General features: G+C 46.2%; 2 non-coding genes across 2 annotated transcripts; both read left to right on the forward strand.

Annotated features, from left to right (window-relative positions):
- Positions 1-1,252: 1,252 nt before the first annotated feature.
- Positions 1,253-1,324, forward strand: trnah-gug (transfer RNA histidin (anticodon GUG)). The gene has a single exon. It is a non-coding gene; the product is annotated as a tRNA-His (tRNA).
- Positions 1,325-6,867: 5,543 nt separating this feature from the next.
- Positions 6,868-6,939, forward strand: trnam-cau (transfer RNA methionine (anticodon CAU)). The gene has a single exon. It is a non-coding gene; the product is annotated as a tRNA-Met (tRNA).
- The last annotated feature ends 12,588 nt before the right edge of the window (positions 6,940-19,527 follow it).

Here is a 19,527-nt window from a genome sequence, read left to right on the forward strand (position 1 = left end):
ATGATGAGGTTTTGATTTATTCTTCTAGAATCATCTGAAGAAACCCTCCTCAACACAGTGAAGCCTTCATCTGACAGGAGGAGTTTCTTTTCCCAGTGATTCCACTGACAGTGAAAAGCTTTGTTCATCAGACTGGTCTGATAGGATCAACTACTGGTTGCTCTGGAGTGCAAACAGCAACCTGTCAGGAAACATTAGTCAGATCAAAGCCAAGATTAAAGAAAGGGCCTCCAGATCAAAGACAGAATTGATGATGATGTCATCAGGGGGCTTTGATAGTATATTTATTTGTACCTGGAATTCTGTCTTTGATCTCAGGAGGACATGAAAGAAACCCAATTGAGGAAAGCAGAGGAGAACATTCAGCTTCATTAGAAACACTTGAACTGTTGAACAGTAGAATTTGTTTGAAACAGTTTACAACACTGAGTGACAGGACTGAAGAGGGGAGATTTTGGTATTTTCAGTTTAATTCTAACTTAAAACTGGGCATGAACATTTTTAGTCGTTCATATTCTAACATACAGAGGAAGTCATGACATTCCCTTTTTTTAACCTGTCCTGTTCAGGAAATGGAAATGGAAATTTAGCTGCTATGTTGAATCAGAAAAACCTTTTGAAGTCTACTTTTGCTTCAGTCAGAAAGTGGACTGTTGTTAACTCTCACAATGGTTGGTGACTCTGGTGGAAGAAAATATCCTTATGAACCTCTTTTTAACAGACACATATTTCTAAAGATGCAGGTTTATTTTATTTTTCTTCTTTTAGCAGAGGATGGTTTCGATCCATCCACCTCTGGGTTCTGGGCCCAGCACGCTTCCTCTGCGCCACTCTGCTCTACCATTGACAGAACAGTCCTTGTTTTAGGAGAGCATTCTCTGTGTTTGTCTCTGCCCTGCTCTCCTGCTCTCTTTCCCCTCATTTAGTCCTTGACATGATCCATGCTCTACAGCTCTGCGGGTGGAATGAAGACCTGCGTCTGCTCTGCCCGTGCCGTCCTTCGTCTCAACCTAAATTGTTTGACCCACCTTTATAATGCTGCAGACAACACAACCAAACTGGCCCCGATCAGGATTTGACAGGCCGAAACATGCCCTAAAAACACCAAGAATAATATCCACCACCTTCTGAACGGGGCCTGGCCCGTCTCCTGCATCAGGGGCCGCCGCAGTCGCCCATCAGCTGTTCAACAGCTGTTCGCCGCAACACTCAATGAGACAAAGACATCGAAGCTCAAACTGCTGTTGAGGAAGCCGTGATCGTATAGTGGTTAGTACTCTGTGTTGTGGCCGCAGCAACCCCGGTTCGAATCCGGGTCACGGCAGCATGAGATAAATTTCTTTGTGTGTATTGATGGACACAAGCCAAGCAGAAATTTCCCACAATGCAATAGGGCAGTGTTTGGTCAGTGCTGAGCAGGCGTCAGTCTGAAAATGATGTCATATTATTGTGTCATCACTTGACCAGACCCAAAAGTAGGCTCAGGTATCAGTTTCTTCTCAATGCTAACGTCTGCTAGCTTAGTCTGCTACTTTGATGGCTCTGCCTGCTCAAAGGTCCAGACCCCTGGATGTGGTGGTTCCTACCTGAACGTAGATTCTGTCAGCTCATGTTGTTAAATCAACTCACCAGGAACACCAGTAGATTTCAATGGACTGACAATGAGTCTCATTGAATGGTCAACATGTCAAATATGAAGTCATCACCTGAGGAGGTCTGCTGCTGGAATGAAGCTCCAGATATTCACAAGATATTCTAGATCTTAAAATAAAGCATTTTTATATTTGATTTCTTATTCATTCAGGTCATCCAGTCATGTGACTGAAGTCATCCAGTCACGTGACTGAAGTCATCCAGTCATGTCAGTGTTGTCACTTGGCAGGACTGTCACTGCCGTCTCATTCTAGAAAAGAATCCAGACTCCACATACAAGATGGTTGATGTTTCCTTGACTTGATGCTCTGACTGTCAGGGTAGATGACAGCTTCTTCTGCTGCTGCATCTGAGTGGCTAGGATTGGAGGTTTTACCTCCCAAGGTTGTTTGGTTTTAGGGGAAACTTCAAAATTCCAGTCCCCAACCTGGGCTGTTCTGAAACTCTTCTCCTGAATCACTCCTGAGTTCTTGTTAAGAGCTGGAAATGAGCTGCAGCAAGAAAAAATACCAGTGCCAACCAGATCAACTTCATGGCTGTTTTTGTAGTGATTTGGTTCTAAACAAATAAAACTGACTTGACTTGATTTGGTGCCTCATGAGGAGAAAATTTGGGCACAAATGTTGGACAAGAGTGTTTGTGGAGGGTGTTTTTTTGTTGTTGTTGCAGTGTTGTAAGTCACTGTAACTGCAGCTGAATGATTGAACTTTCTCCAAATGTCCTCAAGATGGTTTCCAATGACATCAGTTGTCACAAGAGGAAGTCTGCATGTAAACACACTCAGGTGTGCCCAGCTATTCTTATGAGAACATTCGATCAACTTCATTCTATGTGCAGCCTAACCTTAATCTTAATCTTAATCTTAACCAACTGAATCTTAATCTTTATTTGAAACTAAACTCAATCCAGACCTTCACTCTGAAAGAACTCACAAACTGCATTGCGCTGCATCAGGGCCGGTCTTTGGTCCCCATGAGGACGAGGACTCCTGATCAGTGTTGATGATGGAAATGGTCTCCAACACCATAAAACAAGAAATACACACACGTGTAAACACACACAGTGACCCCGCATGTCGTTTTTGCCCAACTTAAATTTTCATTCATTACCCAGAACCTCTCAAAAGCCCTGAAGAAAAATTGAATATTTGGAGTTTGAAAGCCATAAATCACATCCATATCATCTCGTCCATCTCAGTCTGATCTCATCTTTGTTGTTTTTTTTAAAGAGGGACAAATTGGTACTTGGTTAAAAAAGCACTGTGGGAAAATGATCCTGCTTTCAGGGAGGTCTTTGGTGAGTTTGCTAACAATGCAGAGAACCATGACGGTACCAAGCACAAGGCTGCTGCCCTCTGCATCACAGCTACACTTTGGAGTCTGTTTGAACTGAATGGGAAGGGTCTGACATCATCATACCAGTACAACAACAAGTGACCATGAACCAAAAGAAAACCTTCACTGATGAGTCCATGGATCTCATTGATCTGTGCCATTTCCTGATCTTCAGGTTCTGTCTTTGATTTCTTTCTTTGATCTCTAAATTCTGTGCTTTGGTTTCCTTGGTCAGTCTTTGAATTCTGGTTCATAATAAAAAAGAACTCCCAGCATATTTCTGCAGACCATAGATAGGGATTTTTACCAACTGCACCATAGCAACCCTCTTGCTGTCTGCTGTTGTACCATTGAAAAGTAAGACAGCCTGGCAGTCAACAAACTGGGCTCAACAGAAGAATGTCAACTAAAGATGGATTAAAGACCAGGAGGAAATGTAACCAACCTACAAAGATGGAGGGGAATTGAGACCCACATGTTTGCCATCCTTGATGAACTGTCCACTGGTGCAGGGGATGAGGTCATGGCCATGATCTGGGAGCCAGTCCTGGATGTTAAATGCCCTGATGATGGACAGTGCAGTGGCAAAATGTCCGGTCCACTGACTGAACTCTGCCACAAATGAGGAACAACAGTCAGCAAGGAGTAGAAACGAAGAGGAGAAATGGAGAGAACAGAAAGAATGAGAGATCATGGAGGAAAGAGGCTGATATTTGCAAGTGTCCTGAGTACAACACAGCAATCTAGAGAAACCATGACCTGGATTACTGAGGACCTCCACTGGCAGTTCATTTTTGTTGATCATAGGGCCATGCTGGGTGAAGCAGGAATGAATCCTGGGACTGAGGTTGTGGAGCAATGGTCACCTTTCCTGCTGAAACTGTCAATTCTTCTGCTTGGTTCTCTCCACAAAACCAGTCCCTTAACGGAGCTCAAACCCCAGTTACAGCTGTGAGAGCCCAGAATCTGACACACTGGACCATCAGGAACAGCTTTGTGCTTTCAAACAACAGAGACGACACTCAAGGACTCAGGGAACGCAGGAATCTCTGGCCTCAGCTGACATGTTGAATTTCAGCAACACTTCATGATGCTGAGTTTAGCAAACCAATGAGAAGATGAAGGAGGCCATCAACTCCTTCAAGCTCAACATCTCCACTGCTTTACCCAGGAGGTCAGGAGGTCAAAGCAGAACCTGCACCCCCCACCTCTGATGTTTACTCCACACAGAGATGAGGGGTCTGTTCAGAAGAGTGAGCTGGAGTCTGGGCAAGTCTTTTCATTCAGTCCCTGGTTGAAACAATTGTCTCCACCAACTTCAGTATGGGTCTGGACCTGCACAGGTTACAATTCGTGTCTTGGTCCCAAGGGTTTGTTGAACCAGAGAAGCTTCAAGTGGTGACGCTCATTAAACCCTGCATGAAGGTCAACCTGCATTATCTACTGTGCTCATTAGCAGGGACTTAGCTCCAATGGTAGAGTGCTAGCTTAGCATGTGAGAGGTAGAGGGATCCATGCCGTCCTTCTGAGAATACTTTAACTTGTTCTGTTGATCAGAGGAGCTGCTGGTTGATGAATGCTGATGTTTGTCCACTGCTGTGATAAAGTGTCCCCTGTTACTGAGATGTGGATGAACACCTGCTCAGGTCAAAGCTGCAATCAAACCAGGGACTCTGAACCACACAGTGAAGGAGTTTGTCATCAAGATTTATGGCAGCTTTGAAACTTCCCACCATCTCCTGAATGTGGAGCAACTTGTCCTGCCAAAACTGTCCCCTCTTCCATTCTTAATAACACCTGTCCTGACTGGCAATCAAGCTAGGCTGCAGCGGTGAAAGCACTGAATGCAGCCAGGATACACAATGACTCAGGATACACAGGAATCTGTTGACTCAGCTGGAGAAGCAGAGGGTCCACCAAGACCAGCAGACACCTTCATTCTTGATTCTTGATTTCAAGGGCAGCCCCTTGAGATGCACCATCTCATTTTGGAGGGGGTCCTGACAAATAATGACCAACAATACAACAATAATAAAAGTAGATTCTATTTTCAACACAAGGACACACACATCATACACCCAGGTACAGGCCAACAATGTTCCCCAAAGCCCCCCCCCCCCCCCCACCACCACCACCACCATCCAGTATTATACAAAGTATGATCAGAGATCCCACTGCAGAATAAGAGTGGGCCTGTGTTCACATACTCATACATTTAAACACCCATCTAAATAAATACTGCTTCCATGCACCATTAAAGTACACAATGCATATTCATACACAAATATCCACATATTTACAGTACAGAGAACAAACAAGAACAAGTAGAGAGTGAATCCTGGAGAGAAAAGGGGAGGTGCATCAGAAACAAGAGCAGATGTTTGAAAATGCTTGATGATTTGAAGATGAGAAAGGAAGAGAGAGACGCAAGTGAGGAGGAAAGGTTGTTCCAATCTGATGGAGCTTTAAATACAACCGGTCAAAGCAGGAGGCCGTCCCCACTGATCCTGGATCTGCTCGACGTTCCTGCCTGTTAAAAGGAAGGTGTTCATCACCACTGTTGCAGGATGTGCTGCTGATGGAGAATAGTTGGGTGTAGATTCATTGAAGCAGTTTGGTGCTGGACCTGCTCTACTAGTAAAGAGTCATGAGAGAACTTTGTTGTGATTTGGTTCTCACAAATAAAAATGATTTGACTTGATTTGGTGCCTCAGGAGGAGAAAATTTGGGCACAAAAGTTGGACAAGAGTGTTTGTGGAGGTTGTGGATCAAAGTTCTATTTATATCCAACACATAAAATCAAACAATGTGAAGCAGGCTAATGAACAATAAATCAAATATAAAAATGCTATATTTTAAGATCTAGAATATCTTGTGAATATCTGGAGCTTCATTCCAGCAGCAGACCTCCTCAGGTGATGACTTCATATTTGACATGTTTACCATTCAATGAGACTCATTGTCAGTCCATTGAAATCTACTGGTGTTCCTGGTGAGTTGATTTAACAACATGAGCTGACAGAATCTACGTTCAGGTAGGAACCACCACATCCAGGGGTCTGGACCTTTGAGCAGGCAGAGCCATCAAAGTAGCAGACTAAGCTAGCAGACGTTAGCATTGAGAAGAAACTGATACCTGAGTCTACTTTTGGGTCTGGTCAAGTGATGACACGATAATATGACATCATTGTCAGACTGACGCCTGCTCAACACTGACCAAACACTGCCCTATTGCATCGTGGGAAATTTCTGCTTGGCTTGTGTCCATCAACACACACAAAGAAATTTATCTCATGCTGCCGTGACGCAGATTCGAACCAGGGTTGCTGCGGCCACAACACAGAGTACTAACCACTATACGATCATGGCTTCCGCAACAGCAGTTTGAGCTTCTATGTCTTTGTCTCATTGAGTGTTGCGGCGAACAGCTGTTGAACAGCTGATGGGCGACTGCGGCGGCCCCTGATGCAGGAGACGGGCCAGGACCCGTTCAGAAGGTGGTGAATATTATTCTTGATGTTTTTAGGGCATGTTCCCACCCATCTTCACGTGGGTGACAAAAATGGATTTTTTGTAAAGATTTCGGCGCGAGTTCGGCCTGTCAAATCCTGACAGCCAGTTTGGTTGTGTTGTCTGCAGCGAGAGCGCGCCTGGCACTCTCAGCGGGAGCGAGTCCGATCATTATAAAGGTGGGTCAAACAATTTAGGTTGAGACGAAGGATGGCACGGGCAGAGCAGACGAAGGTCTTCATTCCACCCGCAGAGCTGTAGAGCATGGATCATGTCAAGGACTAAATGAGGGGAAAGAGAGCAGGAGAGCAGGGCAGAGACAAAGACAGAGAATGCTCTCATAAAACAAGGACTGTTCCGTCAATGGTAGAGCAGAGTGGCGCAGCGGAAGCGTGCTGGGCCCATAACCCAGAGGTCGATGGATCGAAACCATCCTCTGCTAGAAGAAGAAAAATAACATGAACCAGTGTCTTTAGAAATGCGTGTCTGTTAAAAAGAGGTTCATAAGAATTTTTTCTTCCTCCACAATCACCAACCATTGTGAGAGTTAACAACAGTCCACTTTCTGACTGAAGCAAAAGTAGACTTCAAAAGGTTTTTCTGATTCAACATAGCAGCTAAATTTCCATTTCCATTTCCTGAACAGGACAGGTTAAAAAAAAGGGAATGTCATGACTTCCTCTGTATGTTAGAATGTGAACAACTAAAAATGTTCATGCCCAGTTTTAAGTTAGAATTAAACTGAAAATACCAAAATCTCCCCTCTTCAATCCTGTCACTCAGTGTTGTAAACTGTTTCAAACAAATTCTACTGTTCAACAGTTCAAGTGTTTCTAATGAAGCTGAATGTTCTCCTCTACTTTCCTCAGTTGTGTTTCTTTCATGTCCTCCTGAGATCAAAGACAGAATTCCAGGTACAAATAAAGACACTATCAAAGCCCCCCTGATGACATCATCATCAATTCTGTCTTTGATCTGGAGGCTCTTGCTTTAATCTTGGCTTTGATCTGACTAATGTTTCCTGACAGGTTGCTGTTTCCACTCCAGAGCAACCAGTAGTTGATCCTATCAGACCAGTCTGATGAACGTAGCTTTTCACTGTCAGTGGAATCACTGGGAAAAGAAACTCCTCCTGTCAGATGAAGGCTTCACTGTGTTGAGGAGGGTTTGTTCAGATGATTCTAGAAGAATAAATCAAAACCTCATCATTGAACATGAACATTAATCACTGATGACTGTTTTAACTGAACCTACTGGATACTGTGGTGCCTGATGAGGAGACAACTTGGGTACAAAGTTGCAGAAGAGGGTTTTTGGAGAGGAGATTTAGATGAGATGGTTTCCAACACACACACAGAGTCCTACTGACTAACCCATGTTTTTCTTCACTTAAACCACCACTGGAGTATTGAAAGAGATTGCATGAGACACCATCAACTTACATTAAAAACCCCTGACTGCCTTTAATTCCCTCCTGGCTGCAGGAAATTAGACAGACTAGCCCACAGCGGGGCTGCACGGTGGTGCAGTGGTCAGCACTGTGCCTTCACAGCAAGAAGGTTCCGGGTTCGGGTCCTGGCTCGGGCGTGGGATCTTTCTGTGTGGAGTTTGCATGTTCTCCCCGGGCCTGCGTGGGTTCTCTCCAGGTACTCCGGCTTCCTCCCACTGTCCAAAGACATGGACATTAGGGGACGAGGCTGATTGATACTCTAAATTGACCGTAGGCGTGAGCGTGAATGGTTGTTTGTCTGTGTGTTGGACCTGCGATGGACTGGTGACCTGTCCAGGGTGAACCCCGCCTCTCGCCCGTAGATGCTGGGATAGGCTCCAGCCCCCCCCCCCCCGCGACCCTTACTAGTAAGGAATAAGCAGAAGATGACGATGGATGGCCCATAGAGTGGAGGTGAGACCACAACCATGCTCTACAATCAATATTTACATCAAACCAGCAACAACTTAACCTGACTAAATATATACATGATTCCAGACTACTACACCAACTCAATCATACATCCACATAATCATTCAATGAACCTCGCCTGTGATTGTACCCCCTCTCCCATCTGGGAGCAAAGGTTTGCACCTACAGCTCTTAAGGAGCTTCCTTGGGCCACTCTCCCCTTTTGGCTCAACCCCTTTAAGGAAACCACCAGGAAGAGGTGAGGACTGACGTGACGACTGAAACTGCCACATTTACATAAGACAAACTAGATCAACACTAAATACCAGGCCTTGCACAGTGATTCCCACTGACTGACACTGGGGTCTTCATTTTCCACAGGCAGGATGGCCGGTCCCCCTGTGCTTCCCAGGTCCCTCCCTGGAACACATGGCAGAGAAAAAGTTTCACTTGTTTGCTGATTCAATAAACCTGACCATTAACATGTGTGTGTGCCTCTAATTTACATAAACTGTTAATACCAAGACAAATGCTACCTTCAATTCATCATTTATGTCATGGAACCCTTGGTCTCCATTACATTGGTCAACCAGAGAAGCTTCAACTGGTGACGCTCATTCAACCATGCATGAAGGTCAACCTGCATCATCTGCTGTGCTCCTTAACAGGGGAATTAGCTCAAATGGTAGAGCGCTCGCTTAGCATGTGAGAGGTAGAGGGATCGATGCCCTCATTCTCCAGTATACTTTAACTTGTTCTGTTGATCAGAAGAGCTGCTGGGTGATGAATGCTGATGTTTGTCCACTGCTGTGATAAAGTGTCCCCTGTTACTAAGATGAGGATGAACACCTGCTCAGGTCAAAGCTGCAATGAAGTCAAGTCATCACCCTGTAAAGCACCAAATAACAAAAGTTACACTTTACAAGTAGAACAGGTCCAGTTCCACACTCTTTAAATGAATTTACACCCAACAATTCTTCATGAGCAAGCACATCCTAGCTTAGGCCCAACTTTTCTTGGCGCTCTCCCAGATGCTTGGGAGCTTCTGGGGGAGCGCTAGTTGGGCCTAAGCCAGGAGCTAAGCTAAGTTGGTCTGCACCAGCGAGTGAGGGTTGGCTAGCTCTTGCAGCTTTTGGTGCAGAGCCGCTGCAGGTCCAATTCAACATCGCTAAGCCTCACCTCCAACACAACAAGAAAACTATATTTAACACACTTATCAGTATCACTAAAGGAGGCAGAGGAGGAACAAAACATGTGGCACTCTGAGCAGGAGAGAGGAGGACAAGAGGGAGAAGCCATCGTTAGCTTAGCGTGTTTACAAGGCAGAAAGACTGTTGCTACAAAAATGATGGTCTTTTAAACTTCAGCCAAATAAAGCAAGTAGGTATTAATTTTTGGTGGGTAATTAGTCAACGAAATAAGGAATTAGCAGGGAGGATCACACTTTAGCTAACACAATGAAGCAAGGCTCTACGTTCAGCAACACAGAAAAAGGAGTTGAGGTCACACGCTTCCTGCAACCAGGGTCAAAAATCCAGGACAGACGAAGGTAGGACAACAAAGACAAAGACACAAGAAACAGAGATAATAACCATAAACTCCATAACAACCATAACAAATATAACCATACAGAACATATATAACAAATATAACAAGAAAAGCATTAAAAAATGTCACCTCTGGTCAAATACTCTGATTTGCATTTGTGTCTCTCAGCATTTTCATTTTCATGTTAAAGCCTCCAGAATGAGGGGAGGGGTCAGGGGCAGTTTTCTGTGTTGTCTGCAAACTGAATTACAGGAAACCTGAACTTCCACTGTCAATGTATCCAACTGATTCATCATTGTTTGATCTATACATAGATAACTTGTAGTTATTGCCCACACACTCACACACACACACACACACACACACACACACACACACACACACACACACACACACATTTTGTGAAACAACTCAGGAGACATTAGGTGTTTTACTTCGAGGGATTCATTCATGATAAATGAGCATGGAGGAGACCCAGTAATCATCAACACAAGCGTCACATGAGCAGGTCACCACCCACTTTTATTGATTGGTTCTTGTAAGAATCACTCCTAACGCCATCAGGATGCCATTTTTTGTCCTGCCCTGTCTCAACTGTTGGAGCACAGCTACAGCCTGAACTCTGCCACTACCTTATCCCTCCCTAACAACCTCATCCAGACCCACTATCTGGACTAGCCTGACCCCCCTGACCCTCAGTCACTCGTAGCGCCTCCCACCGGAGGGAATAGGAGCATCGGTGAGCTCTGACTGTTGGGATGCACATCCATGTGATGGAAGAGCTGTTTTATACAGGGAATCATTTGACCTCTTGACCTGTGTGGGCAGGTACAGAGGGACGATTCCATCATGAACAATAATATTACGAAACAAATGGGTCTTTAGCTTCTTTCTGAAGGCGTCCTCAGCGTCCTCATGTCCAGTGGGAGAGCGTTCCAGAGTCTAGGAGCTGCAAACTGGAAGGTTCACTCTCCTTCAGTGAGGCTGAATCCCTGTGGTCAGGGAGGATAAAGGACCCCACAGGTATCACTAAAGTGCTTTAGACTGCAAAGCACTCAGCTAATCAAGCTGGGATCAACTGCTGTGGTGATCAAGGTATCATCATATATAACAAACAAAGAAAACAAAGTTGAGGAAAAGCACACAAAGAAAAAACTATGAACATAAACAGAACATCTTCTACACCAGATGTCACACGGCTCAGTAGACCTCTGGTTTGACCCCTAGCAGGTCCAGTCTCCAGGGTGCCCCCATCATTCTGCTTTTCAGTTGCAGGATATGCAGCAGAATCCCGTCGCTCCTCTGCAGAAGAACATATGAGAGCGTCTGCTTGCTCTTCTCTGGCTGGACGAAGGGGAGAGTCTGCTTGCTCTTCTCTGGCTGGACGTAGGGGAGAGTCTGTTTGCTCTTCTCTGGCTGGACGTAGGGGAGAGTCTGCTTGCTCTTCTCTGGCTGGACGTAGGGGAGAGTCTGCTTTCTCTTCTCTGGCTGGACGTAGGGGAGAGTCTGCTTGCTCTTCTCTGGCTGGACGTAGGGGAGAGTCTGTTTGCTCTTCTCTGGCTGGACGTAGGGGAGAGTCTGCTTGCTCTTCTCTGGCTGGACGTAGGGGAGAGTCTGTTTGCTCTTCTCTGGCTGGACGTAGGGGAGAGTCTGCTTGCTCTTCAGAAGTTTGCTGGACCTTCACTTGAAGGTTATGATTTTCCTCTTTCAAACAGCTTTTTAAATCATGAAGATTTCCCAGGATTTCCCTCTGAGCACTGCTCCTTTTCTTCTTTTGTGTTCTCACTGCACATAGAAGACTCTGAACTTCACCGTTCAGACTGTCACTCTTTGTGGGGTCCTGGTCCTTCCTTGATTCAAGGTGGGCCAACTCTGCAGTGAAGGTCTCTGTCTCCTGAGATGCAGTAGAAACTCGTCTCCTCAAACATCCATTTTCTGCCTCTCTCTCCTCACTCTGGGACCTCAGCTGTTCAAGAGTCGCCTTCTTCTCAGTGAGTTCTTGTCTCATTTTGTTCTTCTCTGCTTGGATGGAGTTGAGCTCACACTTGAGGTCACACTTCTCCTTGTAAACCATCTTCACCTGAAGCTGAAGATTGTGGAGTTGTGTGTTCAGGTCTCTGATCTGAGTCTGGTTCTCCTCCCTCACAGATTCAAGGTTGCCCACCATGGCAGACATGTTCTCTACCAGCTGATATGCAATAATCTTCTCTTGTCCAAGACTAGAAACCTGTCCCCACAAATTCTGGTTTTCTGTCCATCTCTTGTCACACAGAGACTGAAGCTGATCAAGTGCACTTTTCTTCTCTGTCAGGTCTTCCTCAAGACATTTCATCTCCACCTGTTCACTCTCCCTCAGAGACTGAACCTGGGTCAGCTCTTTTCTGAGCTCATTGTTCTCTCCATCAACCTTCCTCCCCTCACACTGAAGACTGTGGACTGTTGCGTTCAGATCTTCTATCTGAGTCTGGTTCTTGTCCTGGACCGTTTGGAGGTTGGCCACCACAGCAGTGAGGTTCTGGAGCTCCTGGATTGCTCTTTTATTCTCACGTTCAAGAGTAGAAACTTGTTCCCTCAAATTCAGGTTTTCTGCCTGTGTGTTGTCACACAGAGACTGAAGCTGCTCAAGGGCAGCTTTCTTCTCAGTCAGGTCCTCCTGCTCTGTCAGCCTGAGAGATGGAGGAGCAGGATCACATTGACCAGGATCATTCAGTGGATAAATCCAGCTCCTACTGAGACCCACCAGATCTCTGAATGCTCCAACTACACAATCCAATGGAGTCATAGCCTTCTGTCCTGGGTTGATCTGAAGATCTTGAGCCAGACTAAATCTCCTGGAACTGTCAAGTCTTTAAAGACCAAAACTGCCCCATAAAAGTGGAGTCTGGATTCTTTTCTAGAATGAGACGGCAATGACAGTCCTGCAGAGTGACATCACTGATATGACTGGATGACTTCAGTCACGTGACTGGATGACTTCAGTCACATGACTGGAGGACAGTGTAGATACCAATGTAGAGGTTGGGGAAATAGTCTCTGAGAATCCAGCTTGAAGCCACGCCCTCCTTGTTCTTCAAAAACCCAAACAGCGACCATCAGTCTCCCTCCAATCCTGTACTTGGGTTCAGTGTTGCTGTTCCATTTTGCAGCAGTAGGTGTCGCTGTGATACCAGGTTCAGATCAAGATTCCCAACTCCAGCTCATGTTGGTGACCTCAGTACCAGGGTAAAATGGCGCTTCAGTGGATCATGTGATCAACTCATGTGTGTCCTCACTGCTCCACAGGTCTGTCAAATGTTCTGTAAAATAGTTGGACCCAGCAGAGCTGCTAGATTAGGAGCTGATGGAGTCGTTGCAGATACCAGGGTCCAAAGTCCAGCTTGAACCTGGTTTGTGTAGTTCTTTGTCAAGCTAGCAGCCATTCTTTTCACTGCCAAGCTAAAGTGACTTCTGTCAACAAAGGTCAACATACAAAAGGATATTTCTACTGGCAGTTCAAGATTTTGATCAAACTCCTTTTTCAGAGCTGGAACCTTCCTCTTGTGTCAGCTTTCTGTTCCCATCTCTATGGTAACGGTCAGTTTTGACCCACGTCTTCAATCAGCTGTCAAATAAACTAAAACAATTTTCTATCCTCCAAGTTGTTTCCATCTCTTGGTGACCTTGTTAGGCTTCCTTATCCATGGAAATATTGGTTTGAAAATTTAGTTGTGGGCCTCTGGACATTTTTTTAGTCACTAAACCCTCGATTTCAGTTTAAAAAATGGTAAAATGAACCTCAAGAAAATCCTAGAAATGAACCAAAGGTTGTTGTGTTTCCTGACCGTTACTGAGGGTGTTAGAACACATCTCTGACATGGACTGGTTTGATTTAGTATTCATTTTAATATCATTAACTATTGGAACATCCATGGTGTTATGGGTCAGTTTAGACCCTCATATATTTACTTCAATAAAAGGTAAAAAAGTCTCTTTTTCATCAACAGAACTTTAATACAAACACAAAATGAAAAGCAGAACAAGCCAGAACCCAAAATGTGGATTTGGAAGGTCAACAAACAACAACCAGTCAAGCAAACCAAACCAACAGAAACCACTTACTGGTTCAAAACCAGTAAAAAACAAAAACAGAGGAAAAGTCTCTGTGTGTAAGAACATGCATGTATGTGTGTGTGTGTGTGTGTGTGTGTGTGTGTGTGTGTGTGTGTGTGTGTGTGTGTGTGTGTGTGTGTGTGTGTGTCAAATACTGACCCACTTCTTTTGCCAACATGAGCCCACAGTGGTGGTGTCTCCAAAGAGGTGGAGCTCTGTCCTTCACCTGCTAGGTTTCAGCAGGCAGCTCAGGTCTAGTTTTCTTCACTGAGCCACCATGATGAGTTTCCTCTGAGAAGTTCTTGTCCAATGTCCCCAGTCTGAGACCCCAGCTCCACCCCATGGACAGCCTCCTGGATGATGTCCTCAAGCAGCATCCCTGTTTGTCTCCTGGCTGCAGCTGGATGCCCTCACAACCCTTAGACAGAGACAACCAGCACTGGCATCATTTTAATGCCACCGTTCAACAGTGAATCTGCTGGTTTCCTGTTTTTAGGAGCTGATGGGAGCTGCACAGAGAAGCTCTTTGAGACAGGAACCATTCAGAGCTCCACCCTGCTTCTTCCAGCAGGATCCACAGATCCACCAACACACCAGCTGCCTGATGTCCATAGCCTATGCCAGTATCTTCAGGCGAGAGGCAGGGTTCACCCTGGACAGGTCACCAGTCCATCACAGGTCCAACACATAGAGACAGACAACCATTCGCTCTCACAGTCACACCTACAGTCAATTTAGAGTATCAATCAGCCTCGTCCCCTCTTGATGTCTTTGGACTGTGCGAGGAAGCTGGAGTACCAGAGAGAACCCACACAGGAACAGGGAGAACATGGAGACTCACACAGAAAGATCCTGTGCTGGAGCCGGGACCTTCTTGCTGTGAGGAGACAGTGCTGACCACTGCACCACCGTGCAGTCGCTGTCTAATGTGTGGAGGCTTTTGACCAGGATTCCTAGACAGCACAGCTGGACTCACTCAACAGCTAACTTGTTAGCACCGACTAGACAGGAGTGCTTCTATGGTTTTACTCAGAGTTTCAATGTTTTTAAAAGATGTCTCATTCAGCCTGTGGGTTTGAGTGATCACTCTTCAGTCTCCTGTTCTGTTTTCTGTTTGAGAGTCAGGTTGTCATCAACACTCACCGTCACACCGTGATGTCACTGCTTGACCTGAAGTCCCAGTCTTCAAGAGTTTCTCCCCAAACTGTCAACCTGCTGTGACTCATACGACAGCCGACACACAAACATTTGTTAAAATGACTAAACATTTCAAATGCTTTTATTGTGAAGCCCTGGATGGAACACATTCCCATGAAAATGCTGCTTTTATTGTGAGGCTTGGCCTCCAAATCAGTCCACACATTCAACTCTGATGTCATCAGATCAGAAGGTGGCAGTGTTGTGTCTGTTTGTGTGTCTCTGGTTCCTCTTCCTGCCTCTGCTGTCTTCTTTCAGGTCTTCTTGATGGTCCGGCTTCTTCTCCATCGAGGGGTTGCTCTCACAGAGTGGAAGCCTTGTAAACCTGGTGATTCCAAGATGGCTGCTGTGTTCATTCCTTGTTACTGTTATGGTGTTGATTCACTACACGCCCACATTGTTGTGCTGATTAGAGAAAAAGGTTATGTTTCCATCCAAGTGTCCTGCATAACTCTCAGCTAGTAACTTAACATAAGAGGTAACTTGGTGTGGAGAGTAGAAAATACTTGAAGTGAGAAAATACTTGAAGTGGGAAGACTGAGAATACTTCAATATGTGAGCCTGTGTACTTGAGCTTTGGCCTTGTTTCAGTGTCAGGAACCAATCAGAGCAGCCTCCTCCTGACTAAACAGCTCTACTCATCAAGCCCCTGACCCCAGACTCTTCTTGGTGAACTGATCAGAGATCAGATTAGTAGAGAAGCAGTGACACAAAGGGAAACTTCCTCATTCCCTGAACGCAGCTTCATCAAACAGAGCAATGCTAACTGTTCACCTGCAGTGTTGTTCAAGAGGGGTGGAGAGAGCAGGGAGGAAGAGAGGTGGAGAGAAGAGCACGGGGTCTCCATCCAGGGATCTGCTGTTATTTTCTCAGCCCCCCTTCTCCCTTCCTTCCTGCTCACACACTTTGTCACGTGGACACGTGTTATTTGTAAATGGAAAGGTGCCAGAGTTCAACAGGGCTGAGTTTTCTCTCCAGTTTGACGGCCAAATTTGGTCAAATAATTGGAGATGAAGAGGAAGAGAGCGTTGTATCGTCCACGTTTGTGAGGAAGATCTTTTCGTGCCATCACTGAGGAATCGCTCTCTTGATTTCTTTTGTTTTTGAAAGAAAGATATGGTCAGTTCCAAAAATTGGATCATTGTGATTGACAGGACCAGGCTCAGACACAGGACAGAAGCAGGGTTCACGGCAAGGGACGTTGATGTTCTTGTACTCCGAGCAGAGAAACCAAACGGCTGCAAACGTATCCACTAAATCTAGACTATCGGATAAAACTTTCAAAAACTCTCAGGGGCCGAAGAACACAAGACAGGCACGGCTGCATTAACAAGGTAGAGGCTGTGGCAGGAACTGTGGATCGACGGGCTGGAGTGAGCACACAAGGACGAGACAGGAGTGAAGGCTGGATGAGGCGTCATGAAGCCTGTGGACGCCATGACACTGTGTTACTGTCACTGAATACTGACACCTGCTGGACTGCAAACTTCCCTGCAGGCTTGACCGACTGAACTGACACTGATTTGATGACCCGTGAACACAATAAGATCATTGAAGTCTTTGCGTTCATACTGGATCGTTCCATGTCTTTGAACAATGGGACCATGATGTGAAAGTCTCAGTGAAAGTGATGGGAATGAGGACGCTTTGTTTTTACAATTTTTATTAAAAAAAGAAGTTTTTCCAACGTTTTCAAATCAAGTCTGTTGGGTTTCTTGAAGCGATTTCTCCTGCCGTGGAGAACACACGCTCACATGGCCCTGATGATGACGGCCTGCACAGGAAGTCTGTGGCCAGCAGGAAGAGGCTGGGACAGGCAGTCTGCTGGCTCTTCAGTGCACCAGAGGATCTTGAGTCCGTCCAGTATCTGCTAGTGTAACGAAGTTAAGAGTTGTGATCCCACTTGCCATTTAAAACACATTCACAAAACACGGAAACTGGGGTTTCCTACTGCAATTAAAGGCAGCACCCCCTGTGGTTTAGGGTCGTGCACCCTGGGGGGGTAGCAACAGTCGGACCTCGCTGCCTCCGGGGCAGGTGTATGACTTATGAGCTCTGTCTTTGTTTTATATTAATTACTTTATTTTAATATGAAGGAGTGGTTTAAGTTATATTTTGAATCATAAAGCTCCCGTACAGTCGAGCCTGTCCTTTTTTTTTATAAAAAGCTGACTGTGTTTTTCTTTTATTTTTGTTTACAAATGGCTAGAGTTACACGTGTTAGCTAACCTGCACTTTTTTTCATTTTACTTCTTGCAGCCGTGTATGTGTGTGTGTGAACGGGCGAACTGGACTGACTGTGTGTTAAATCTCCATGCCAGGTACGCATTGTTATTTTATGTTCATTTGTGGATTGTATGAACAGTCGGACCTCGCTGCCTCCGGGCCGTGTATGTGTGTGTGTGAACGGGCGAACTGGACTGACTGTGTGTTAAATCTCCATGCCAGACGAGAAATAAACGGCGAGTGTGCCAACGGTGAAACAGACTACCTCGTCCTTAAATACACAACGCAAGTGAAGTACAAGAACCGCTACACTAGTATCGCTGTACTCGCTGTACTTGATGTAGTCGCTGTACTTGATGTACTCGCTGGAGTTCCACTTCTTCCAAGTCTCCCCACTTCATCATCCAAGTGCTGCCACAGGTCATTTAAAGAAAAAAACAAACAAACAAACAAACCGTCCTTTTAGTACAATTTCCAAAAACGAACACGATGATGAACAACGTGGCTGATGGGGCTGAGAGAACTGTGATGGAAACGAAGCTCCAACAGACGCGCGAACCAGAGGGAGGAAACCACGGCGTTTCACTGCTTTACATTTAGAATCTCACGCCAAGCCGGAGAAGCAGGTCCTGAATCAGTCACGTGGTCACTGCCAGCTGGCGAGGCTTCGGACGTCACCACATACGTCATCAATACGCGCTTCACAAAACGAGAAGAAGACGCGGGAAGCTTTGAACACAACAAGGAAAGAAGGAGAAGTCCGTGAAGCCCCGGCCTCGGTCTTTGTCTCCTGAAGGCTGAGTGGCGCCGGTAGAACCTCAACATGTGCGCCGCGCAGCTGCTGCGGGTGTCGGTCCAGGAGCGGATCCTCGCCGCCGCTGAAGACTTCCTGCTGCAGCTGGGAGAAGGAGAATCAGCGGCTGAAGTACCGGTGCTGAGAGCGCTGCTCACCGAGCGGCTGGCGGCGGCCGCGGAGCAGATCGTGGCTCTGCTGGAGGAAACCGTGGCGGAGTACGAGCGGGAGAACCGCCGGCAGAGGTTGCTGCTCGATGCCGTGCTGAAGCCCCGAGTCAGGCTGGACAGAGCAGGTGAGTCCCCGCAGGGACCTGCTGGGCCCCGAATTCAGTCCAGGAAGTGGAGCTGCAGCAGGGCCGGTTCTAGACAGGCATTTGTAAGGGGGCAGACAGGAATGTGAAGGGGGCACATGGTGGCGACTGAAGCCTGATTTATGCTTCTGCGTCGTGGCGACGCCGTCGCCCCTACGGCGTCATTGTGCATTTATAGTTCTGCGTCGAGGGAACGCGTTGCTCTGTAATTCACTGCCAAGCCACTAGAGGGGTGTGGCTTTATCTTCGTATGGTTTTGGGGGACTCTTGTCGAATTCCTTAGTTTTCTTCCGGTCAAAGCACATGGGTCAGAGACAGAGACAACAATGGAAGTTGTAAAGGTGGTCATACCTGCGAACCTCCTCGATAACTCTTTCTTCGGCTTGGTCCATTTTTATTTTTGCGTGTTGCTCTCACCACAGAAACTTAAAAAATAGCGGTGTTGTTGTGCTGAACCGGAAACGTCGTGTGAGCGGACCAATCACAGTTTGTTGACGTTCACGTCACGTCAGGATTTTTTGGAGGTGCACGTCGGGCTACGGCGTAGGGGTCTGCGTTGACGGCGTAGGTACGGCGTCGCCACGACGCAGAAGCATAAATCAGGCTTGAGGCCGGAAAGGGTGTGGTGGTTTTGGGGGGGGGGGGGGGTAAGGTGGTTCTCTGGATCACTGTTTTTGTCATGTAATTGGATTGCACTTTGTCAGACCTTCACCCTCAGACCGGTCCAACCTGGTCCCACATGAAGGCTAAAGCCCAGTTCACACTGCAAGATTTTAGGCGTCAGTGACTTCCCTCCCCCAATCAGGCTGAGGCATTAATGAACGCTCCTGTGCGCCGACAAATCTTGTCGTGTGAACAGCAGCCTGATTGAGCGTCGATGGTGTGAACAGCAGGGCCTGTCGCTAACAAAAGTAGCGTAGTTTGAACAGGGCTTGAGCTTCTGCTGGTGGAACTCTGAGGGTCC

Source organism: Aulostomus chinensis, chromosome 1, assembly GCF_037954235.1.
Source record: "Aulostomus chinensis isolate RoL2024-O1b breed Wild chromosome 1, RoL_Achi_v1.0, whole genome shotgun sequence".
NCBI lineage: Eukaryota > Metazoa > Chordata > Actinopteri > Syngnathiformes > Aulostomidae > Aulostomus > Aulostomus chinensis.